This window comes from Peromyscus eremicus, chromosome 19 (genome assembly GCF_949786415.1).
Source record: "Peromyscus eremicus chromosome 19, PerEre_H2_v1, whole genome shotgun sequence".
Lineage (NCBI taxonomy): Eukaryota > Metazoa > Chordata > Mammalia > Rodentia > Cricetidae > Peromyscus > Peromyscus eremicus.
In genome coordinates, this window is record NC_081435.1 from 8,015,948 (window position 1) to 8,039,351 (window position 23,404).

The window sequence follows — 23,404 nt, forward strand, 5'->3', positions numbered from 1 at the left end:
AGCACAAGGTACAGATTAAATAGAAATTTCAGCGAATTTTAACAAATATATATATTGGAAATAATAACCCCCCAAAGCATAGAACACTTCACATCCGATTTCTCAAGCAATACACCCCCATGATGTCATTTACTATGGGCCGTTTGATTTTTATCATCATAGATATTTTTCTAATCAACAACTTCATGAAAATGGGATTATGTAAAATAAACTCTTTTGTATTTGGGTTTTGTAAAATTGTTTTAGAATTTTAGATAAGGCTTGTTTTGTTGAAATTTCCTTCTAGCTTTGTATTGAAGATAATTTCATGATGACAAGTTTGAATTTAGTTTAGTAGTTTTTTTGCATTAGTTGAAAAATCACTTGGCCATCTTTCATTATTTCATTAATATTTTTATTACTTCTTTTAATTTTTTTATTAAAATACAATTACATTGTTTCTTCCTCCCCTTCCCTCCCCCCAAAGCATGCTTCCATACTCTCTTTCAATTTCATGGTCTCTTTTTTCATTAATTGCTATTACTTGCATATCTTTATATGTATATACATATATATTCCTAAATATAGACTACTCAGTCTGTATTATGTTATATATATATGCATGTGTTTAAGGGGTGATTATTTTATTGGATAACCAATTGGTGTACTCTTCTCTGGAGAAAACCACTTCTCCCATGCTTGGCTTATTTTAGTTGTCTATAGTTAGTTCTTTTGTAGGTTTGAGACATCTTGTCCACTTTGGTATGCTGTTACTATTGTCCTTGTTGACCTCATGTTTAGGTAATCATGTTGGTGTGGTTTTATTGGTGTAGTTTCTGACATTCCTAGGAGACACAACTTTTTAGAATATTAAAAACATAACAAAACAAAAAAGTGTGCTTTTGAAATAAGCCCAATTTGTTATAGTATATTATATTTTTTAAACATTGCTGGGTTTGACGGATTAAAGGTATTTCTTTTTCCTAAATTTTGATGAATACTTATAGTCTTTAATATTCTACTTTTACAATTTTATTTCTATTTCCGTGTGTGTGTGTGTGTGTGTGTGTGTGTGTGTGTGTGTACGCACAAGTGCGCACACACATGCATGTGGACAAAAAATGAAAATCTGGGAGTTGGTTCTCCTGCCACTGTGAAGGTCTCAGAGACTGAACTGAGGCCTTGAGAATTTCTATCAAGTGTCTATAACTTCTGAAACAACTCACCACTACTAAAATTTTCTTTCCATATACTCTCTTTATTTAGCCTCATAAAATCTGGTTACTCCATGAGATTGTGTGGCACCTATTTCATTTACCTTGTAAACACTTGACAAATTCATGAGTGCCACCAAATGTGCTTAGAGAGGTCTCTGTAGGAAGAATTTTTAAATACACTTGATATTTTAGGGGGAAAAGGCAACAAAAATTTTGGTAAAGTAATCTGTGAGTGATACTTTTGATAATTTTGGGTTTTCCGAATGTTTCTCATTGTGTCTATGTCGTTGAGCATGTTAGCAGTAATTGCTAACCACATTCTGATCTCAATTTTGGCTTTAGGATCTAAAGCAATGGTCCTCTTTAGTTTTGAAATAGGTTTATTTTTTTATTGACCAGTATAGCCAAAAGTTTACCCATTTAATAATGTTTTCTTAAAAAAAATTACCTTTATTTTGGTGTGTTTTCTTTAAACACAGATTTTATTCAAGCTCCATCTTTTTCTACCTTCCAGTTCAGAAATATAGCCAAGCGATGTTAAGTCTTCTTCACCCTTCTTTAAATCTTCTCAATACTAGAGTTGAAACTCTATTACTAAGTATGCATATAATTAGAATTGTTGTGCTTTTTTATGAATTGGAATATCTGCCATTCGTCAATAAAACATTTCCTTTTATCTAGGACATTTCTGTGTTTAATTTTAACACATGTTATCCTTTTTCTTAGTGTTCACAAGGAGTTATTTTGGTTCCATTTATCTTTATATATTTTCACCAACTTTTTCTAAGATAACATTTCTTCATCTAACAAAATGGCCTTTGATTTTGTGAAAATATTTGATTCTGTGATATTTGATGTAATTACAAATATATGTAGTTGTGATTAAATTTATTATCACAATACTTAAATTATTTTCACATATTCTTTATATGTATCATTCCCTCATGTTTTCCTGTGTTTGGACTTACTGTATTATGTTGTTATTTCCTTCCAGTTAAGCCCTTGGTTTACAGCAGTTCTCTGGTAGCATCAGATAACACTCTGTGATACAGTTGTCAAGGTAAGAACCTTGGGTAATATGCATCTCTGCTTTGAAATTTTCCCCTTCCTAGCCTTGTGCTGATATTTCTATATCCTGTCCAAGTGTTATAGCTCTACACTGCACTGGTTTTGCTCAAAAATTATCTTTTCTGAAAAAAAGAAATAAAACTTTCCTTCATGCATGTATTTTGCAGTTCATGAAGTCCCATTTCTTTGTAAAGCTATGTCTTATATTTTATTGTTTGCAATTGGAGATTAAGTATTCAATCACCAGTTTTAAATGTAATGTTTTTGTACTTTAATCCTTTATGAGATGTATATTTCATCTGTAATTAAGAATACATTCATTTTGTACAGTCTTACTTCTTTTATATTTGTGGAGTAATGTATTCCTTTCATTGCATGCTACATTTCTTAAATTCTGTATGTCTGATGTAACTATAGGTATTTGGTCTGATTTGGATCTGAAATGTCCCCTAATTAGTCACATTGAAGGTTTGGTGCCCAATGCAGCAATGTTCATAAATAGGGCTTTGGGGAAATACTTATACCCTGGGGTTCTCATCTTACCAATGGATTGATTCAATGATTGATTCACAGTTGTATGGGCTGTTGAAATGTAGTGGATTTGAAACCTATTTGAAAAGAATGGGTCTTTGTCAGTGTGTATCCTTGGAATTATATTTTCTCTGGCCCATTCCCTTCCCTCTCCTTCCTGACTGCCATGCCGTTAGCAACTTTGCCCTGCTGTGAGTTCTCCACCATGATATTCTATCCTGGGACAGGCCCAGAGATTCCAGTTATCCAAAGACCAAATACTATGAAGTGGAAATCAAATGAATCTATTTTTCTTTAACTTGACCTTTTCTGATGTTTTATTAGTGACAGAATGATTACTTACACAACACACCATCATAGTAGCTAATTTTATGTGTGGAATTGGTTGGGCCAGGTAGTGCCCACTTTTGGGTTAAACATAATTGTGAATCTTTCTTTATGGATGTTTTTCATATGACTGACATATCAATTGGTGAACTCTGACTAAGCCAGATTGTCCTCCAGCTGGCTTAAGATTCAAATAGCACAAAAGACTAGTCTCCTTGTTTAAAAAGGCATTCCGCAGCAGACATCCTAGGAACTTCACCTTTAACATCAGACTCCCCTGGCTTTGCAACCTGACTAGAAGACATGTTCCTCTGAGTCCTGGATTAATTGCCTTACCTTGCAGCTCCTTTTGACAACCATGTAATATCCTAGATAAATGCTAAGATTATATCTAGGAAAATAAGAAAAAGATATTTCTCTAGATAAGGAGTGAGAGACTATACATATATTCCTTTTAAGATGCCCTTCATTGGCACAATCACAGGAAAGGATTGTTTCCCACTTATTTGGTTTGCACTAGGAAGTGTGACTTAATGTGGCCATTGGGGTATGAGGAAACAGGACCCGTGTCCTTTCTAGATGGAAACTTTAGGATATGCATAGCAGTTTTTTTGAGTCTTTTCCTTCAGTCACATAAATGTCTTTGCCATGCATTTGACAAGGATCTTCCTTAAATCTGAATCTGAATGTGAGGAGGAGGTACAGTAGAGGCACAGACAATACCCAATTCAAATAAGAGTTAAAGCTTGACTTTAATACGTTATTAGGATTCGGGTGGCATTTGCTATTATAGTACAAATTTGCCCAAACTGACAGGTACATCATGCAGTAAGTAGAAGGAACTAATTAAAGGGATCATAAAAAGCTGGTTAAAAAAAGTAAAATGCAATGTGTGAAATAAATATTAATTAAGTAAATAAAAATATGAAGGGATCAAACTATTACAGCATTTCAATGAATCCACAATATATTAGATCATTTGTTTGGGGAGGTAAGAAGGCTTAGACTAGAGGATAGAAATGAAATAATACAAAACAATTTTTATCTGCTCATGAGCATCTCTGTACACACAATAAATGTAGCCTCGCAAGAGGCAAATGCTTTGTGGATAATAACAAAAAACATTATTAATTCAACACTCTACATGTGAAAACCAAAATATAGAGGGCATACTGAGGAGAGAGAAGTTGGGGGGTTAGTAGAAGCTGTTTTCCTGAGAAGCATAATTTAGCATTGAAATGTCCAGGAAGACAATTGACAAGCGACTGTTTGTGTTGCTGTTGTTTCATTTTGTTTGTTTGTTTTCCCAACATAAAGCTATGAATGCAGTCCTATCTTTGTGTAACTGTAGACAGTAAGAGCATGGGGCTGATTTAGACAGGAAAATTTGAAGCAGTTTGTCAAGGAACTGTAATTGTATCTATGCCTTCCTCCTAACCTTTCGCTGAAAAGGAGAGGAGTTGAGGCCATTACTTTCCAGCTGGAAAAAATAAATTTTTTCTATACCTTTGTGATGACTGCACCTTACAGGTGTTGGCCAACATATAAGATGTTGCACAAAATTCTTTTTCATTCTACAAAATTGTCAGGTCACTTTCAGTCTACTCGTTGGAAGATTAGGGTTGTTTTACTCCAGAACAGATAATAGTTACCTCCAAAAAAGCTTTCATTTCCTTACTGTGATTTCTATTTTTTAAGGCCATTGGAATGGTCTTTGTTAGCTCAGTATAGAGTGGGTGCCTAGCAGGTAGGGGCTGGCTTTAGATCCATTGTTTTATGCAGGTGCAGTCTGTGTCCTTGGCAGACTACTAGAGGACATCAGCCTTCCTGCAGCAAAACACATAGCTCTCCTGATTTCTTGTTTGTCTAAATGAATTTAATTCATGGTAAAACAATAACTTATTGTTCTATAGTTTGTGCCAGATTAATAGGATCCAATTTTTATTGGCTACACTATTCTGTAATTATTATAAAACAAACATTTATGATAACAAATGGAATACTATTCTTTGCATTACAGATGCATTAATGTTGATGTTCTCTATAGGAAAACAAGGAATGGAAGAAATGAAAGATAAGAAAAAATACAGAGACACTGGAAAAATTTTATTTTCAAAATTGGAATTAAAATTAGAGTAAGAAGTTTAAAATACTAAATAATAAAAGCAGATTATTATATGTAAATAAAAGTTGAGAGAAAAATTGGTTTAGTCTTACCTCCTATTCATTTCTATCTCCCACAAGAATCTCCTGAAATATATTAGAATTAGTGTGGGCTGCTAGTAACACAGAGATTTCTAAGGTTGTTCTAAAGAACAAAATTCCTGAGAGTTACTGCAGAATTATGAAGGGGAATTCCACTCACTATATTAACTTGGAGAGTCCCAACACACATTATTAGAACTCTGAGAACAACTGCTTTGTAGGAGTTTGTTCAACTTGATTTAATACAATCTCTCCAAACTTGTTTAACAGGGAAAAACTTTATTTTTTTTCCATAACAAGCATCAATAAACCTTAAAAATAAAACATTTTGGATCACGCTGTGGTAAATATGCCAAAGTTATTAGAAAGCTTGAAATTCAAAACCTAATTAGTTTAGGTCCTGACAGATTGTGTTCAGTCAATAGTCTTGTACAACTTAAAGTCAATAAACATGCATCATTTCAGTTGTTTATCTGAATGATACTATGAGACAATTTGGCTTCACTGTATGTGTAGATCAGAACAATCACCGCTCAGTTTCTGATAAGCCAAGTCCTGAGGTAGTTGTGAATTGTTTGAGTTTTCAATTAGTGTTCTTCTTTATTTGCATTAACTTATTGACACATATCTAATTTAATGATTGCTATTATGAGACAATATATTAAACTCCCAAATAACTATTAAGAAGAAAATTTTACTCTGACAGAGTACAACCATCAAGCAAGTATGATCATGATCAATTATTTGCTCAAATTCCTAGTGTGTCCTATATATCAAATAATGTCAGGGATAAGAAGAGGCTTCAAGGAAGAATGAAGTACGGGAGCAGGGGGACTCAGACTTGCATTCCCATAGTTCAAGAATCTGAGGCAGGAGGACTGGAAGGGGAACTGAGGCTCAGTGCAGATGTCATAATGATCCTGTCTGAGAACAAGCAAAGGATGAACAAGAACAATACAGCCCCAAAACCAACATACAAACAGATCAAACGCTATTGCATTGCAGTGTACAAATGGCACTCTAAATTCCTCATATATGAATATGTATTATAATATATTCTAAAATTCTCACCAGCTTTAAATGATCTATACATTGATATAAATTCTGTAACAGTCTGATGTCTGTCAGACATCTGCACCCTTCAGCTACCACACTCACCATAAATGAGCACCAGTTCTTTTTTTTTTCCTTAAAACTGGCAAATAGGTACAGAAAAGGAACAGAAGCCACCGACCAATACAGGAATAGTGTCAGCAAAGGGACAACACACCCTGCTTCCTGCTGACAGGCACATGCTTGTCCTCTACTTTAGGAAGATCAATAGAGCCTTAATAAACACTATTTAAATCTGTATCCAAATTCATCTGTCCCAGGAGACTTTCAGCACTCATTGGAATCTTCAATTGGTTGGATAGAAGAATTAGTCTAATACTATTCATGAGTGTTTTTTTATCTCTATTGATTTCCAACATTTGTTTAAAAATAAGGGCAAAACTGCATTGCTTGGTTAATATTGAAACTAGAGTTATTGTTGAACAAAGCCAGCTTATTTACATACTATTTTATAATCTTTGAAGACTATGACATATGCACAATGCACATGTGCGTGCAAGCCTGTGTGTGTGTGTGTGTGTGTGTGTGTGTGTGTGTGTGTGTGTGAGAGAGAGAGAGAGAGAGAGAGAGAGAGAGAGAGAGAGAGAGAGAGAGAGAGACCGACTGATGATTGAACCCAAAGCCTCACACAAGCTAGGCCTGTGCTCTATCACTGAGTTATATGCCCAATTAGCTAGAATTTACAAACTGTATTTCTTGTGTCAGGATACTGGATGCTTTCTCTGTTTGTTACTTTTATGTTACTGTGACTGAAATAGAACAAAGAGAGAAAAGATTTATTTGGACTCATGTGTTCAGAGGGTTCTGGTGAGAGTTTCTCAGCCCAGTGGATCTGAGCAGAACATTATTCTAGTTCCAGCTAGGATATGCATTGGAAAAGATTCTTCACTTCATAATGGAGAGGAGGCATACAGGAAGAGCCATGGAAATATATGGCCCCCCAGGACATGCTTCCTGTGTTCCTTCCAAATGTCCTATCTCTTACTATTTACCCTCTTCTAATGATCCCATCATGTACACAATCCATCAAGTAATTCATGTATTCATTATATCCAAGCCACAGTGATGTAGTCAGTACTAGAGGTGCCCTCACACACAGAGATGTGCTTCACTAGTCTCTAGACATTAATCCAATTAAGTTGCCAATGAGGATGGGCCATCACATTGTCTAAGAGCTATTGTTTCTTTCCTAATAAGAGTTGTATACACACTGGCAAAGTCAATCTTTCAAAATACTCCTTTTAGTCCTTTATACCTATCACACTGTGGTATTTAACAATTTTACCAATGGGATATGCACAGAAAAGACCTATTACTTCAGTTTTACACTTTAAAGGATGTGTCATTTGTATATGGCCTTTTGTCAGGTTCCTCATCCTCTGCTAGAAAGAAGGAGGAAACTTGGGCCGGAAACAGGCCATACATGCTCAGAATAGCAGAGCTTAATATAGCCTTGTACTGTCCACTTCTAAACTTAAACACATTGGCTTTTTTCACTATTGTAATTTGGAATCTTTATGCAGCTATGCAGGGGGCTTCCTAAGTAGTGCTGTGAATCATGTGAAAAAACATGCCCAAAAGAAATCAAGCATGTATCTTTCCACAAAATATAGTGGCAACAACAGAAAGATCAGTGGCAGAATAATGATAAAACAGCACCACACATTATCCTTTATTTTTTGATTTAAGAAAAATCTATTTTAAAGAATTGAGTGTCTACAGTGTCCATGAAAAGCAAGCAGCTTGGTTTTTGTCCAGTTACCACAATACGTAAACCTAACACCATTTGTATTTGATGCGCATGAATTTCTATTCTTGTTTGATGGGTATGATCACTAACTAGCACAATGTTAAGCTGAGAGTGTGCTGGGCTAGGTCGACTTTGAAAGCCTGTTTTCAAAGAACAAGGTGAGACTCAGAAGTCTTCAGGGATTGTTCAGGAATAGCTGCGGTTGCCTTCTTTGAACTCTCCTCTTCTCTTACTGCAGTGTAGTTGTGAAGGGCTTTGTTTTATGATCCTGGGGAACCAAGGGCCCTGGGATTCTGTACTGGTCACTTCTGCATACTGCCACAGGGTGTCAGAAAGAAGAGGCTGAAGGGAAGAAACGCTCACTTTGGTTCATAGTTTCAGTCCAGGGCAGGGAAGGCATGGTGGAGCATATGTTCAGACATTGCTCATATCATCACAGACTGGGAACCAGAGTGCGACAGGAAGCTTCCAGAATCCAGCTGTAACCTTCAAGACATACCTGAAATGACTTCCACCAGATGGGGCTCCTAAAGGTTTCACACACACCCCACCCCCACTCAGAGTAGTGCCATCTAGTGGGGATTAAGCACTTAAATCTGAGTTTGTAGAAGACATGGAAGATTGAAATCAGCACAGGGTCCTGTGAACCTGTTCTCAGGAATACTTAGATTTTTAAAGCAACTCAATTAGTATTCTAGCTGGATTTGCTATTTTATTAGGAAATCTACTGGTTGAAGAAGTTAAATTTTTTATTTTGCTTTTATTTTCATTATCTGATGTTCTGATGTGCATATAGTTAAATAAACAACTACAATGATATATTGCATTAAACACTTCTATCAAAACTATGATGATCAGTATTTGGTGTGATTTTTACCCTGTAGGTATTCTATAATGTTGTTGAAAAGAAGTTAAATTGTTACTTACAAATATGATCTTGGTGTTACTGTCTCATCATCAAATAGTCCATTATCTACAGGTGATTAACTAGGACATATAAATTTAATAGCTTAGTGCAGTTTTGAAATAGATTTTATTTTCATTTTATTATTTTAATTTTGACATGTGGGTGCCATTAGTAGATTTACTCAAAGATTCCATAAATAAACACTTTTTTATGGACACGTATGGAGTTCAGTTTTAAGCTATGGGTCAAAGGATTAAAAAGATTGCTGCTAGAAAATTTATTATGATTATATTGAAATTTAATAGTTCATTTCACTCATTATGATGTGTCTCTTAGATTCCTAGATAACAGTTAAGTAATGGGCAGCAGCTTAGTCTCTTTTCAATTCTGATATTTGTACATGACAGATAAATGGAAGAATGAGCAAGAAAATGGAGGGATCAAGAACTGAACCCATTAAAATCCCCTGCCATATGTCATGTGACACTTCGGAAACTGCATATGCAGTAGGAAACTGTTCTGTTGTCTTCTATCCCACACTTTCCTGCACATTACTGAAGTAGAAGAACCTGCTGTGCTGTGTATGTGTGTTCTCATGGGTATTCTTCTATGTGGGTGGATGTGGAGGCTAAAGTAGAACTCAGAATGCATTCTGCAATCATTTCTTCATCATTTTGTTTGCCACAACAAGATCTCTCACTGAACTTAACACTCAACACTTCTGCTAGACTGGTTAGCCAACCAGCCCCACTTATCTTCCTGTTTTTGCCCCCAAGTGCAAGGGTTACAGGTGTGTAGAGGCCAGCTTAGCATTTTTCATGAATTCTGTTGATCTGACCTCAGGATCCCAAGCTTGACTTGTAATGACATCACTGAGCTGCCTCTCCACTCTGATCCCTGTTACGCTCCTCATGAAAGAGTCTTAGTTTACTATGGCCCAGTGTGTTCTAGACTTACAGGTCTTCCTTCTGAATAGGGGATAAAATCCATCTCTCCTATACACGCAGATGTGTAAGGAGTACATTACCTTATAGTGATAAGTGGTTATTAATATGAACACTGTGTACTGAAAATTGTTATAGAGCCCAATTGCCTGTACTAGGAACAAGAAATCTAACAATCTTGCCTCAGTATCCTTATTTTACAGAGAAGAATCAAAGGCAAACACAATAATAAAGACATTTAAATGATTTCAAGAATATAGAAATGTTATAAACGATACCTACTCATTTTGTCTCATTTCATGCATTTTTAACTTTAATTGGTCACCCGTCAGGGGTATGTCAGTTTCTCTTTGTTTTGAAACACATTATCTAAAACCCACTTTACTTAAATACATTGATTATAAAATTATGTAAGAATAAGCAAATCATTTAACCTCATAGAATCCCCCCCCAAAGTTTATTTCACGATTATTGAAGGAGTCAATGAAAAGATATTTTATTACACTGGTTGGAGGAACAGTGAGGAGGTATTCCATCAGTGACTAGAGCTCTTCTCATTCCCTTTTCCAGATAAGACAAGAGCGAATAAGCTGGGTAACTAATGCAACACAAGGAACTTCTTTCTGCTAGTAGAAGAATGCGGTGGAGTAGTAGATGACCAACACAGAACAAACTCAGTGATACTTTTGTAGACCTTTTCCCCTTATATTCTTTGTTTTTTGTTCTTTTGCTATTTTGCTTATATGTCATATACCCTGGATTTGGATTTTGTGTTTTTGTGGGGTTTTGGCATGTGCATGTATGTGTTCCTGCAAATGCATGAGTAAGAATGTGTGTGTGTGTGTGTGTGTGTGTGTGTGTGTGTGTGTGTGTGTGTGTGAGAGAGAGAGAGAGAGAGAGAGGATTTCTTGTGGGTTTTTTTTCTTGCTTTTTTTTTGTGGCAGGGTCTCTTGTTGTGTAGTGTTGACTGTCCTAGAGCTTGCTGTTCAGGTCAAATGATTGCATGCCCCACCACACTGGACCCCTGCTTTGTTGTATTATTGTTTGTTTGTTTTGTTTGTCTCCGTATTTGTTTCCTAAAGAAAGGAATAAAGAGTGTGAAGTTAGGTGAGTGGGCAGGTGGGATGATCTTGGAAGAGTTTGGGGAGGAGAAAGTTGTGATTAGAATATATTGTATGAAAAAGAAATTTTTACAAAGCATGTGGCAGAGAAGCAAGAGACTTTGTGACTATTCAGAATGTGAATCATTACTTTGTTTTCCAGAAAGTATCAACAAGAAAGAATGACCTGATGAAGCCACCTAAATTTAAAAGCACTTTGAAGATATAGATTAAGGGCTGGCTATGGGCCAAAAGCAGGTCTAAATCATTGAATCGATGTAGTTTATGTGGAAGATTGTATATATTAGGTGAATTGCAAGAAGGATTTTCTAAGCAGAAGAATAATTAGAAAAACTTTCAGAGACCATTTAAATATTCTCAGAATTATAAGTACTTGGTTTTTTGGCTTCAATCATATATATTTTAAACTTTTTTGTAGTTTTTTTAAGAAAACTTTTCTCATATTTTTAATTGTCTATGATTATTTTTAGAGCTATTAAATGAACAATTCTAATCAATACTTCACAAAACTGTTTGCACACATTGGTTTAACTTGATTAATATGTTGATAGTGGTTATAGCTAGAAAAATTTTTGGATGAGTCTTTAACATTAAAATTACATCTTGTCTTAAGATAAATATATTCACTCCATGGTTTTACATTTACTATTGCTGCTCTCCTAGTTCTCTCAGTCGAAGTGAGTAGGATGATCCAGATTGACAAACCCAGAGCTCTCTCTTCCTATCTAGTGACAAGTACACACATTTCAAGCATTTTTCCCAGGAGGAACTAGAAGTTTCCCAGAGAGGGCTGACCTTCTGAATGTAAAGTCAAAAGAACAGGCAAATAACCAAGAAGTATTAATCAGACCAAAAATAATATCCTTGCATATCTGAGTTTCCGCATTTAAATTTTAATTTGTTATTGAAAACAGGACAGTCATCATTATTATAAAATGCGATAATGCTGCTTAATAATAGGACAAATGTTTATGAGAACTAGATAAGAGGACTATCGGCATGGGCTTTAGTTACAATGATAAATGACTCAGTGTAATTGGGTCCCAGCACATGCCTGCACAGCCATGCATGCAGAGAAGGCTCTGCAGATATGATCTGCCATTTCCTTCCTTCATCATTTTTGATGCCATATTTGTATTGCATGGATTTGGGGAGACACATCAGAGAATGAACTCCCAGACAAACTTCTGTGTTTTCACAGATATACTTTTTCATCTGAGCTCTATTGCATCAAGATGCTGTGGGCACGGTTACTGCCTAGTCTTCTGATCGCCTAGACGTATAGCCAGATTACTACAGTGTGTCAGGTTGATTGATTTGATGCCTTCAAAAGGTTTTCATATGCACCAGCAATCATTATAACAAAAGCTTGCAAAGTTTATAAAGCTCTTATTCATAAAAAAAAACCCCAAATCTCAATCTTGCCTTACCAACTACCAGTCACCTCCTGTAATTTTCAGATGGCTTTTCACACGTTTCTTCTCTGCTCGATGACTGGTTTAAGTTGTTGCTCAGCCTGTGGAGCAATGACTCCTGATTAGCTGTGTCAGATGCGTTCTTGTGGAAGCCCTGCACAGCTGCACTTCACTTCTTCTATTATGACATTCCTGCTAAGGGTTACACAGAGTCACCAGAAGAGCCAAGTGATGTAGAAGGGAAGGGGAACACAAGAGGAAAGGTTTGACAAGAATCTGAAGAACTTAATAAAGAAATGGAAGCTTAATTTTTGCTTGGTGCCATCTTTTGAGTGGGGTCACTACTCACAGAATTGGACAGCTTTTTAACCAGCTTGACTGTTATTTTAAAGTAGTAAAATGTCTATGTTCGCTCTTTAAGTTACTGGATGGTAGACTCCACCTACGCTTGTCAGGCGAAGAGTTACAGGTTGAGAATGCATGCTTCCTATTTTACATACACACATCAAGAGGTCTTTCTTATTAAAAGAGAAAAGAAATTAAATGATTAATTTTACTGAAGAACTACTGCTTTGAAATCATCTTTTGACATCATGATAATTGAACTAAAGGCTCTATCAGCACTAATTTGCATGTAATTTTTCATTTTTATTTCAGCTGTATTGAAGATCTTGTTCTAAGGATTCCATTTGCCCTTTTACTTTTATTAACTTTAAAAGCCTTATTCTCTTTCGTCCTTTGCTTCTAACCTCTCTTTTTCTTCTCTCTTCTCCAGCTCTTTTGTCCTTTTGTCTTGTCTTTCATACTGCTTATAAAATCAAAATTAGATAAGGGAGCTGATTCTTTTTAGGTACTTTTTTAGGACTGTAAGTGTCACTGTGTACCTCAGACAATCCAAGCGTGTCCACATGCCCCACAAGCACGCCTATAGAAATAAAATGATGTGCTATCAATTTCACTTCCATTGTAGATGTACAGCTTTATCACAGGAAGAGCACATACACGTGCAGACAGACACGAATGTCCCTACAGACACACACGCATGCACACACACACGCAAACACGCAGTACAAGACAAGGCATGATCTAGTCACAGTTTTGCCATTGATTTTTCTGTAAGTCTTAAAAGATTTCTGAGAGCCTAAGCATAAGCAATTGTTTTATTTACTTGCTATTAAACATCCTTAATAAATTTAATCTTTGCCTACCTTTCACATATTTGAACTACATCCCTACCAGTCATTCTTCATTTTCTGTGAGGATAGCATCCCAGGACCCTGTGAATACCCAAATCCAACAATGCTCAATTCCTCCATGTTAAAGAGAAAAGTATATTCATAGAAAATTAAGGCATCACTTTAAATAATCTCTACACCATTTATAATGCCAGCCACAATGGAAATTATATAATATTATGTTTTAATGTACTTTTTAGGGAATGAGGAAAGGAAAATGTATGTTTGTATATATGTTCAACACAAATGAAATTTCAAATATTTCTGTTCAGATTTAGTTGAACCATTGGTAATGGAACCTTATGAAATGCTGTGTGAGGAAACAACTGTACTCAACTTGTAGGTCATCAAGCCAGACAATTTCCTTTAGAAGACCATCCCACATTTTCCATTTATAATTGTCTCCTACCAACTTGTTCTGTTTTGGACATTTATAATGATATTTAGACGTAGTTAAATTAAGTGCTTCCTTCCTCACAGAAGAAAAAAAGATGTTTTCTCTTAGCAGTCCCTGGCTGGTGCCTGAATTCAAGCATCACTACTAGATTCTAGCCAATAATTGCCAGCGTGCGTGTCCTAAAATGTTATAATACGTGTATGTAGTAATATGTACCTTTCTCACCCTTCTATGTTTAGAGTTTGAGATGTATAATACCTTGGATGTGTGTTAATACATTGAATGCTTGTTAAGTTGCTCAATTGATTACATTTATTGTAATAGCAACTGTTTAATATTTTAGATGCTTTATTTCAATGAATATAAGCCCCCAGTCACGTATGGATATTTTTGTTGTGTTCTAAATGAAACCAGTGCTCAGAGGTGATAAGTGATATGACAAAGCCCCACTGCTGTCACTCTGACAGATCTGGCCTTTGAACTCAGAAAAAAAATTAAAGCTGGGAATTGTCAGCCTCATCCACTCACCTCTTAGTTTAAGAATCTTTAGTATCTATTCATCTTCTCCAAACCTAAGAGCTCCCAAGATTTTTTTGTTTGCAGACTTTCATATGAAAACCCTTCACACCCCCAAAGGCTGTGTAGACTGATTTATTTAAGAATGAGTTAGATATAATATAAAAATTGTTTGTGTGTGTGTGTGTGTGTGTGTGTGTGTGTGTGTGTGTGTAAGTATAACCATTCCAACCTCTACATTTACATATTTGGAAATAGTAATATCTGTTGCACTAATCATAAGTGGTCTTAGTAATAAAAACCTGGAGCCAGATATTAGGGTGAAAGCTGAAAGATCAGAGAAGCAGAGGAAGCCAAAGCCTCCACCTCTTACCTCACCAGCTCCTCGGCCTGAAAGCATGCCTTCCTGTCTCCTCCCACTTTATATTCCTTTCTCTGCCTGGCCATATCACTTCCTGTCTCAACCTTCCTAGTGCTGGGATTAAAGGTGTGTGATCCCAAGTGCTGGAATTAAAGGTGTGTGACACCATTGCCTGACTCTGTTTCTCTTTTAGACTATATTAATCATGTGTAGCCCAGTATAGCCTTGAACCCACAGAAATCCAGACAGATCTCTGCCTCTGCCTCCCAATTGCTAGGATTAAAGGTGTGTGCCACTACTGCCTGACCTCCATGGCTAACTCTGTGACTAGCTCTGGTCTCTGATCTTCAAGCAAGCTTTATTTGATGCACAATATATCACCACAAATATCCTCCTGTGAGAAAGTTCAAGCAGTACTTTTTTCTTTGAAGAACTCTTAGGCTTATCTTCCTTGGGATTTGTAACCTTCAGGGTCAAAGCATAAAGAGAAACATTGATTACACAATGACCCCTTTCATGAGTGACGAGTCTCCCTCCTATGTAAAGGGATGAAAGTCTTAGCCTATGACTGCAACAAAGCTAAGAAGTAATGAAGCACAAGAAAAAATTGTTGTTTTGTACCAAGCTACAAGTTGTAGTTAGTTCTTTGTGTTGTTTTTAAACTTAATTTATTGAAAATACAAATTTTATAGCAGGTATGGGAGAGTAGCAATAAAAAATTAGCTGGCGACATATGGCTTCCTATCTAGTTTGTAAGATTCATGCATCTTCCTATGTTTTATGCATTGCTAACTCCAGCTTCGCAGAAATGAAATGTCACAAGCAATGTTTGTTTTATTACTTAATCTGTGGCCTCTCTGGATGGGGCAGAGAATCAATGCCCTTCTATTAGTGTCCATGTATTGTTTTATGTATCCCTTTCTTGAAAAGTCCTGTCTCTGATAAATATTTCATGTTAGATGTCTGGTGATGTAAAAGGAAAGCATGACTCTCAGGGTAAGAACACTGTAAGTATGAAACAATTAAAGGTAACAGGCAGGTATTCTGTAACCTACATAGGAACCAAAGTGAAAGTACTCTCACTTTCACTATAGAGAAAAATCTAAGTTGAGCAGAGCAAAACAAAATGAAACAGGAAAGGTCATTTATTTTAAAGAGAGGACAATTTAAGTTGTGGGAACTACCTATATTCAGTCACATACACACAGTCATCTTTGGGCTTATTTTTCCCTTCAAGCCTTGCAATACTAGAAACTGGTATCTAATAATTGTAGCATTTGTAGGACACATACCACTACTACACAAAGAAAAGTAAAGTATTATACTAGTTATTAATATGTAGAGACCATTTCTAGTGCTATTTAAAGAACATGGAATAAACTGTTCAAGTCAACTCTTAGTCTCTAGGGCATGCCAGGTGGGTTGCCTTGGATTGAAGGAGAAAGATGTGTCTTGAGAGTGTCACTGGCCACTCTCTACCTTAGAATACAGTTAACTTGTGAATATAGTACACAGTCATCAAAAGGAATTTGGACACTGGAGCTAGATGTAAGTCAACTAGTCTCAGATTCTTTCTCACCCAAGTAGTGTCTGATATAATCTCCATCTAGTGGAGTGGGCCTTAAGTCAGATCAGATGCTTTTTGGTTAAAAGGCATTAAGAGATTACAGATACAAGGGACATACCTCAACATAGTAGGGTCAGTTTACAGCAAGTTCATAACCAAAATCATCTTAAATAGAGGAAAATTCACATTAATTCCACTAAAATCAAGAAAAAGACAAGGTTATCAACTCTCTCCATACCTTGAAGTCTTAGTTAGAGCAATAAGGCAACTGAAAGTGATCAAAGGGATCAAGTTGGAAAGGAAGAAATCAGATTACCTTTATTTGCAGATGATATAATAGTATACGTAAGTGACCTGAAAAGTTCCACCAATAAACTACTACAGCTGATAAATACTTTCAACAAAGTACCTGATACAAAATAAACTCACAAAACCAGTAGCCCTCCTATGTAAGTATATATATATATATATATATATATATATATATATATATATATATATATGACAATAAGTCTGAGAAAGAAACAACACTTTTTATAATAACCTCAAATAATGAAAAAGAAGTATATCTTGGGGAATTTTCTAACCAAGCAAGTGAAGGACTTATGTGATAACATTTCAAGTCACTGAAAAAGAAATCAAAGAACATACGAGAACCAGACACTAGATAGGCTAACGATCTAGGCAAAAACCAAATAATACCAAGAAAGAAAAAAAAAGTAGTGGTAAAATGAATCCTGATGATATCCAGCAATACTCATAGATCAGAGCCTTTTTCAGCTGTCATCTGAGAAGCTTCCTCCTGCAGCAGAAAGGAGCAAATATATAAGTCCTTAGCCAGACATTACACAGAGACTAAGAGACATAGAGCACTCAGCTCTAAATGGGATGTCTCCATCAAATCCTTTCCCCCGGAGCTCAGGGAACCCCATGTGTGAGGAAGCAGAAGAGTGCAAGAGCCAGAGAGGATGGAGGACATCAAGTAAACAAAGCCTTCTACATCTACATGAGTAGAGCTCGTATGAACTTGTAGAGACCAAGGCAGGACGCGCAGAGCCTGCATGGTTCTGCACCAGGTCCTTTGCATGTATATTAGGGCTTCCAGTTTAACATTTTTATACGGGCTTCCTGAGGGAGTGAATGAGTGGGTCTCTGAATCTTCTTCCTTCTCTTAGGCTCTTTTCCTTTTATTGGTTTGTGTTGTTCAACTTTGACGTGATAGTCTTTGTTTTATCTTATTTATTTTATTTTATTAAATTTTAGAAATAAATAAATAAAGAATGAATGAATAAAAAAGCAGTGATTAGGGCAAAAGTTAACAATAGGACTGTTGCTTATACCTGTTGGGAGAGGGAAAAAAAGTTTTCTCCAGGAGAGTGGCACTAGTATGTCAACCACTACAGGAGAGACCTCATGTTCAGGAGTAAGTTTACCAACATATAATGGACTCCATTGTATTTTTCTCTAAATCTTTCTTTCTTCCTTCCTTTCTTTCTTTCTTTCTTTCTTACTTTCTTTCTTTCTTTCTTTCTTTCTTTCTTTCTCTCTCTCTCTCTGTCTCTCTGTCTCTCTGTCTCTCTCTCTTTGTGTGTGTGCACACTTTTATTTGGTTACAGTTTAGTGGGGTTTTTGTGTTTTTTGTTTGTTTCATTTGTTTTTTTGGTTCTATTTTCTTTTCTTTGTCTTCAGGTTTTACTGTTCCATGGATTTTTGTTTGCTTTTCAGGAAAGAACTTAAAGTAACTGGTAGGGACAGTGAGAGGCACCAGAAGAAATTGGGTGAAGGGAAGAATCCAATCAAAATATAGTTAAATTTAAAAACTGTTTCATATAATAAAAATATAATATAATAGAAAAGAAAAACTGGAAATTTCAGACTTTCCATTATTAATTCCTTTCAATAGGAACTTTCCTATAAAATGTCAATTAAAATAGGTAATTTGAAGCTTAAACAAAGTAAAAAGTATGAGACCCAGTTTATAACAACCCTGAAAGTCTATACACACTGCCAAAAGTGTAAAAGTAGAATCTGTAACTTTTGTATAAATCAATTTCTTTATACCATGAAATCTGCAACATTAGCTGCACAACTAAAAACCTAAAATTTCTTAAAATATTAAGTTAAAATAGAAGCTTAGAAAAATAACTCTTTAAGAAAACAAAAACCACAGGAATTAATTACATTCAAATTGAATCAATTTTTTTCTGGGAAGGTGTATTAGATACTGAAATATCTACAGCATGTAACAATTTTGTTTCATTAATGTAAAAGACCCAAATATAACCTTAACTGTCTATTTTCTTTGAAGCTATCACTTTTCATAGTAAATCAGTTACCTAATTCTAAAATTTTGACTTTTCTTCAAATTTGTAGCTCCCTGAACTTTATTCCCTAAACTTAAGTAGCCCTATTTCATACTCATTTGACATTTTGAGCCTCAAATTTTCTTCATTCAGTGGGTTGCAGAATAGTGTCCTTTTAATTTATACCATAAGGCAATGAAGGGACAGCCAAGCAGAATTTGATAAGTCACTATGGTTAGTTAAGCAAAGGTCAAGATTGTAAGAGACAAGGCAGAGGTTTAGATTATTAAGATAAAAGCAGGTGCCCTGATGTTGCTATGGCTGCAGCAGAGAAGAAAACAAAGCTCCTCAATGTCACTCAAATAAGTAATACAAATTCGGATGTAGGACTGAACGCCTTGCAAAAGTGCATTCTTGATTCTGAGATCAAGGTGCTTGCATAAGTGTACAATTATGAACAAATCGACTTCTCTGAGACTCTGGTTTCATGTTTAAAGTGATAATGATGCAGTTTAATTCAATTTGCCACAGTCTTCTCAGGGATGTTTTGTACATAATGATTTTTGAAGTGATACCAAAAATGTGTTCTGTTACCAAGAGTGGTCATCTCAACATTCTCAATCCACTTGAAACTTCCTTATCCTCCCCATACGTGATTTTAAAAAAAGACCAGATACAAATTTTTGTGTTATTTCTATGTAATATTACAAATAATAATGAATAGAAATGGACTTAACTGGGAATAACATTAACATTATGTTAAAATGAGCAACAATGAGTCAGTCTCCAATTTTAAACAAAACAGGAAAACTAACCAAGTGTTAGCTTCATAACAATCCTGAAACAAAAGCTAATGAGCAATTTATCATTTCTATGCACACATTTCTCCCATTCAACTCCTCATGTCCCTTGAACAGATTCTTAACCTCCTCTGAATACCATACACACACACACACACAAAAAAAAAATCTTACTGTATCCATTTAGTGTTGCTAATATGTACATATGTTTAGGGCTGACCACTTGGGATTAGACAACCCAAGGGGACTCTTCCTTGTAGGAAAGTGTTTTTCCCGCTCTTAGTAACTCTTTATTGCCTATAGCTTTTTGTCTGTGGGTGAGTCCTTGAGAAATTTCTCCCATCCACATTGGCATGTTGACTGGTGTGCTCATCATGTAGATCTTTTAAAAGACATAGATGAACTCTATGCTCATGTCAGCATGCATGGCACAAGTGCTTAACTTCATGGGAAATAAATCTTTGGAAGAAAGACAAGTTTTTAGTAAATATTTTCCATTTTTGGTATGATCAAGAGACAAGTATCAATGATTTTGCATACATTACTTTAGAGGAACAAGGCTTCTTTACTGCAAAAAGTAACAGGGAAAGTCCAAATACAAGTACTTTTCATTCACACTCTAAATGTATGATAGGGAAAGTGGTGTTGCAATGATTGTGAAGCAATCATTAACAAGTTGAGTGTAGCTGGAGAATTTCTCTTCAGCTCCCACCAAGTCCCGCTAGTCCTGGAGCCCACTTATAAAATAAACACACAGACTCTTATATTATTTAAACTGCTTGGCCATTAACTCAGGCCTATCATTGTCTAGCTCTTACTCTTATATGTAGCCCATTTCTATTAATTTATACTTTGCCACGTGGCTCGTGGCTTACTGGTACCTTACATCTTCCTTGTTCTAGCGGCTACAGGCAGTCTCTCTCTCTGTCTTCCTGTTCCCTCAATTCTCCTCTCTGTTAATCCCACCTATACTTCCTGTCTGGCTACTGGCCAATCAGTGTTTTCTTTATACAGAGTGATATTCACAGCAGTTGAGAATCATAGAATGAAACCAAACTGTACTTTTAATGTGTAGTAACCCAAGTATTATTTTGAACATTTTAAATAGGCTATTGGCAATATGGGTTCATATGTGTGATGGGTGATGGTGCTCTGCATTCTGTGAGTTTGTTGCTCACATTGGTAGATAGATAAAATGCTGATTGGCCAGTAACCAGGCAGGAAGTATAGGTGGGCTAAACAGACTAGGAGAATTCTGAGAAGAAGAAGGCTGAGTCAGGAGTTGCCAGCCAGACACAGAGGAAGCAAGATGTGAAGGCAGAACTGAAAAAAGGTACCAAGCCACATGGCTAAACATAAATAAGAGTTATAGGTTAATTTAAGTGTAAGTGCTAGTCAATAATAGGCCTGAGCTAATGGCCAAGCAGTTTTAATTAATATAAGCCTCTCTGAGTTTACTTGGGTCCAAGTGGCTGCAGGACTGGTGGGTGAGAGAGATTTGTCCCAACCGCCTGCCAGCCGGGACACAGAAAAACTTTTAGTTACATGTGTATGTGTGTGTGTGTGTGTGTGTGTGTGTGTGTGTGTGTGTGTATGTTTGTGTGTGTGTGTGTTTGACATTTATTCTTTCCCTTTCTTTTTGAATAGTTTGTTTATTGTATTTGCCAGTTGAAGCAAGCCTTTGTTCTGAGTACTTATTTCTGACATAATATGTAAGTGTGTATGATAAACAAGTATGTACATGCAAAAATAATAGAAAAATATGAAAAAAAGAGATGAGATAATGAAGGGAATAAGTGAACTGGAAAACAGTGTGATGTCAACCAACATTTTATTTATTAAGTTTTTTCAAGGGAACATAGGAAATTTGTAAAGAACTTTAACTCTACTGAAAATGTCTCTGGACCAGGGATTTGGATCTCTCAGACATGAGAAAGGTCATTGCAGCCAAAAACTTTGGTTAGATTATCTTGTGTGTATGGGTGCAGGCACTTGTGAGTGGAAGCCAAAAGTCAGTTGAGAATAATTCTTCAGGATATTGTCAACCTTGATTCTTTGGGACAGTGTCTCTCTCACAGGCCTGATGCGCATAATGGAGCCTAGATTAGATGACCTGTTAGCTTTTGATAGTTCTGAATTTTGGCTGCTAATACATCATAGCTGCATGCTGTGGGAAAAATAGTTCCCTATCAAATGAAGTGGCTATTCCTTTGTGAGGACCACACAGACTTTTTGAAAAAATTTTGTATGACTACAACTATTTGAAACCCTTCCTTTGCTGTGAAGCTCTCTGAAGGGTTGTCTGAGGTTGACTGAGTGGACATGATTTCCCTGTGTGGACACGAGGGTCACCATTTCCACAGTAACCCATTAAACTTCAATTTGGTCCCAATATTGTTCACCACCGCAAATCATTGTTTTTAATTTTTATTTGCTTTGTTTTTCCCCAAATGGTTGTTTTTAGTGAATCCCTCCCTTGTGGTTTCCTGGTGCCAGGTTTCTCTCTAACCCCAAAATGAATGTCCCATCAAGACGTCTCTTTCATTACTCTCCCCATCCATCCTGCCTCCAACCTGCCTCCAGAACCCAGGCCACCCAACCTGCTCCCTCAAGTTCCCATCCCTCCATCCCCCAACTGCCCCACCCCCAGTTAACCCATGAAATATCTTCTATTTCCCCTTCCCAGGGAAATCCATGCATCCCTCTTTAGATCCTCCTTGTTATCTAGCTCCTCTGGGGCTGTTGATTGCAGGTTGTTTATCCTATACTTTATCCTAATATCCACTTCTGAGTGAGTACCTACCATGTTTATCTTTCTGGGTTGGGGTTACCTCACTCAGAATGATTTTTTTTTTCTAATTCCATCCATTTGCCTGCAAATATCATAATGTCACTTTTTTTTAAACCTCTGAGTAATACTCCATTGTGTAAATGTATGACATTTTCTTTATCTAGTTTTTGGTTGAGGGACATCTAGGTTGTTTCCAGGTCTGGTATTATGAATAATACTACTATAAACATAGTTGAGCAAGTGTCCTTGTGGTATGATTGAGCATTCCTTGGGTACATACTCAAGATTGATATATCTAGGTCTTGAGGTAGATTGATCCCCGATTTTCTGAGAAACTGCCATGTTGATTTTCAAAGTGGCTGTACAAGTTTGCACTCCCACCAGCAGTGGAGGAGTGTTCCTCTTGCTCCACATCCTCTCCAACATTAGTGTCATTAGTGTTTTTGATCTTATCCATTCTGACAGGTGTAAGATGGTATGTCAGAGTCATTTTGATTTGCATTTCCCTGAAGGCTAAAGATGTTGAGCAATTTCTTAAACGTCTTTTTGCCATTTGAGGTTCTTTTTAAAAAACTTTTTATTATATTTTTATTTTAAGTTTTTTAATTCATTTTACATACTAACCACAGATCTCTCTCTCTCATCTCTCCTCTTGCTCCTCCCCCACCTAACTCCCACCCACCTACCCCTCATCCCCTTCCCCAAAAAGATAAGTTCTCCCATGGGGGGACAGCAAAGCCTAGTACATTACATTGAGGCAGGACCAAGTCCCTACCCTGTGTATCAAGGGTGAGCAAGATGTCTGACAATAGGTAATGGGATCCAGAAAGCCAGTTCATGCACCAGGGAAAGATCTT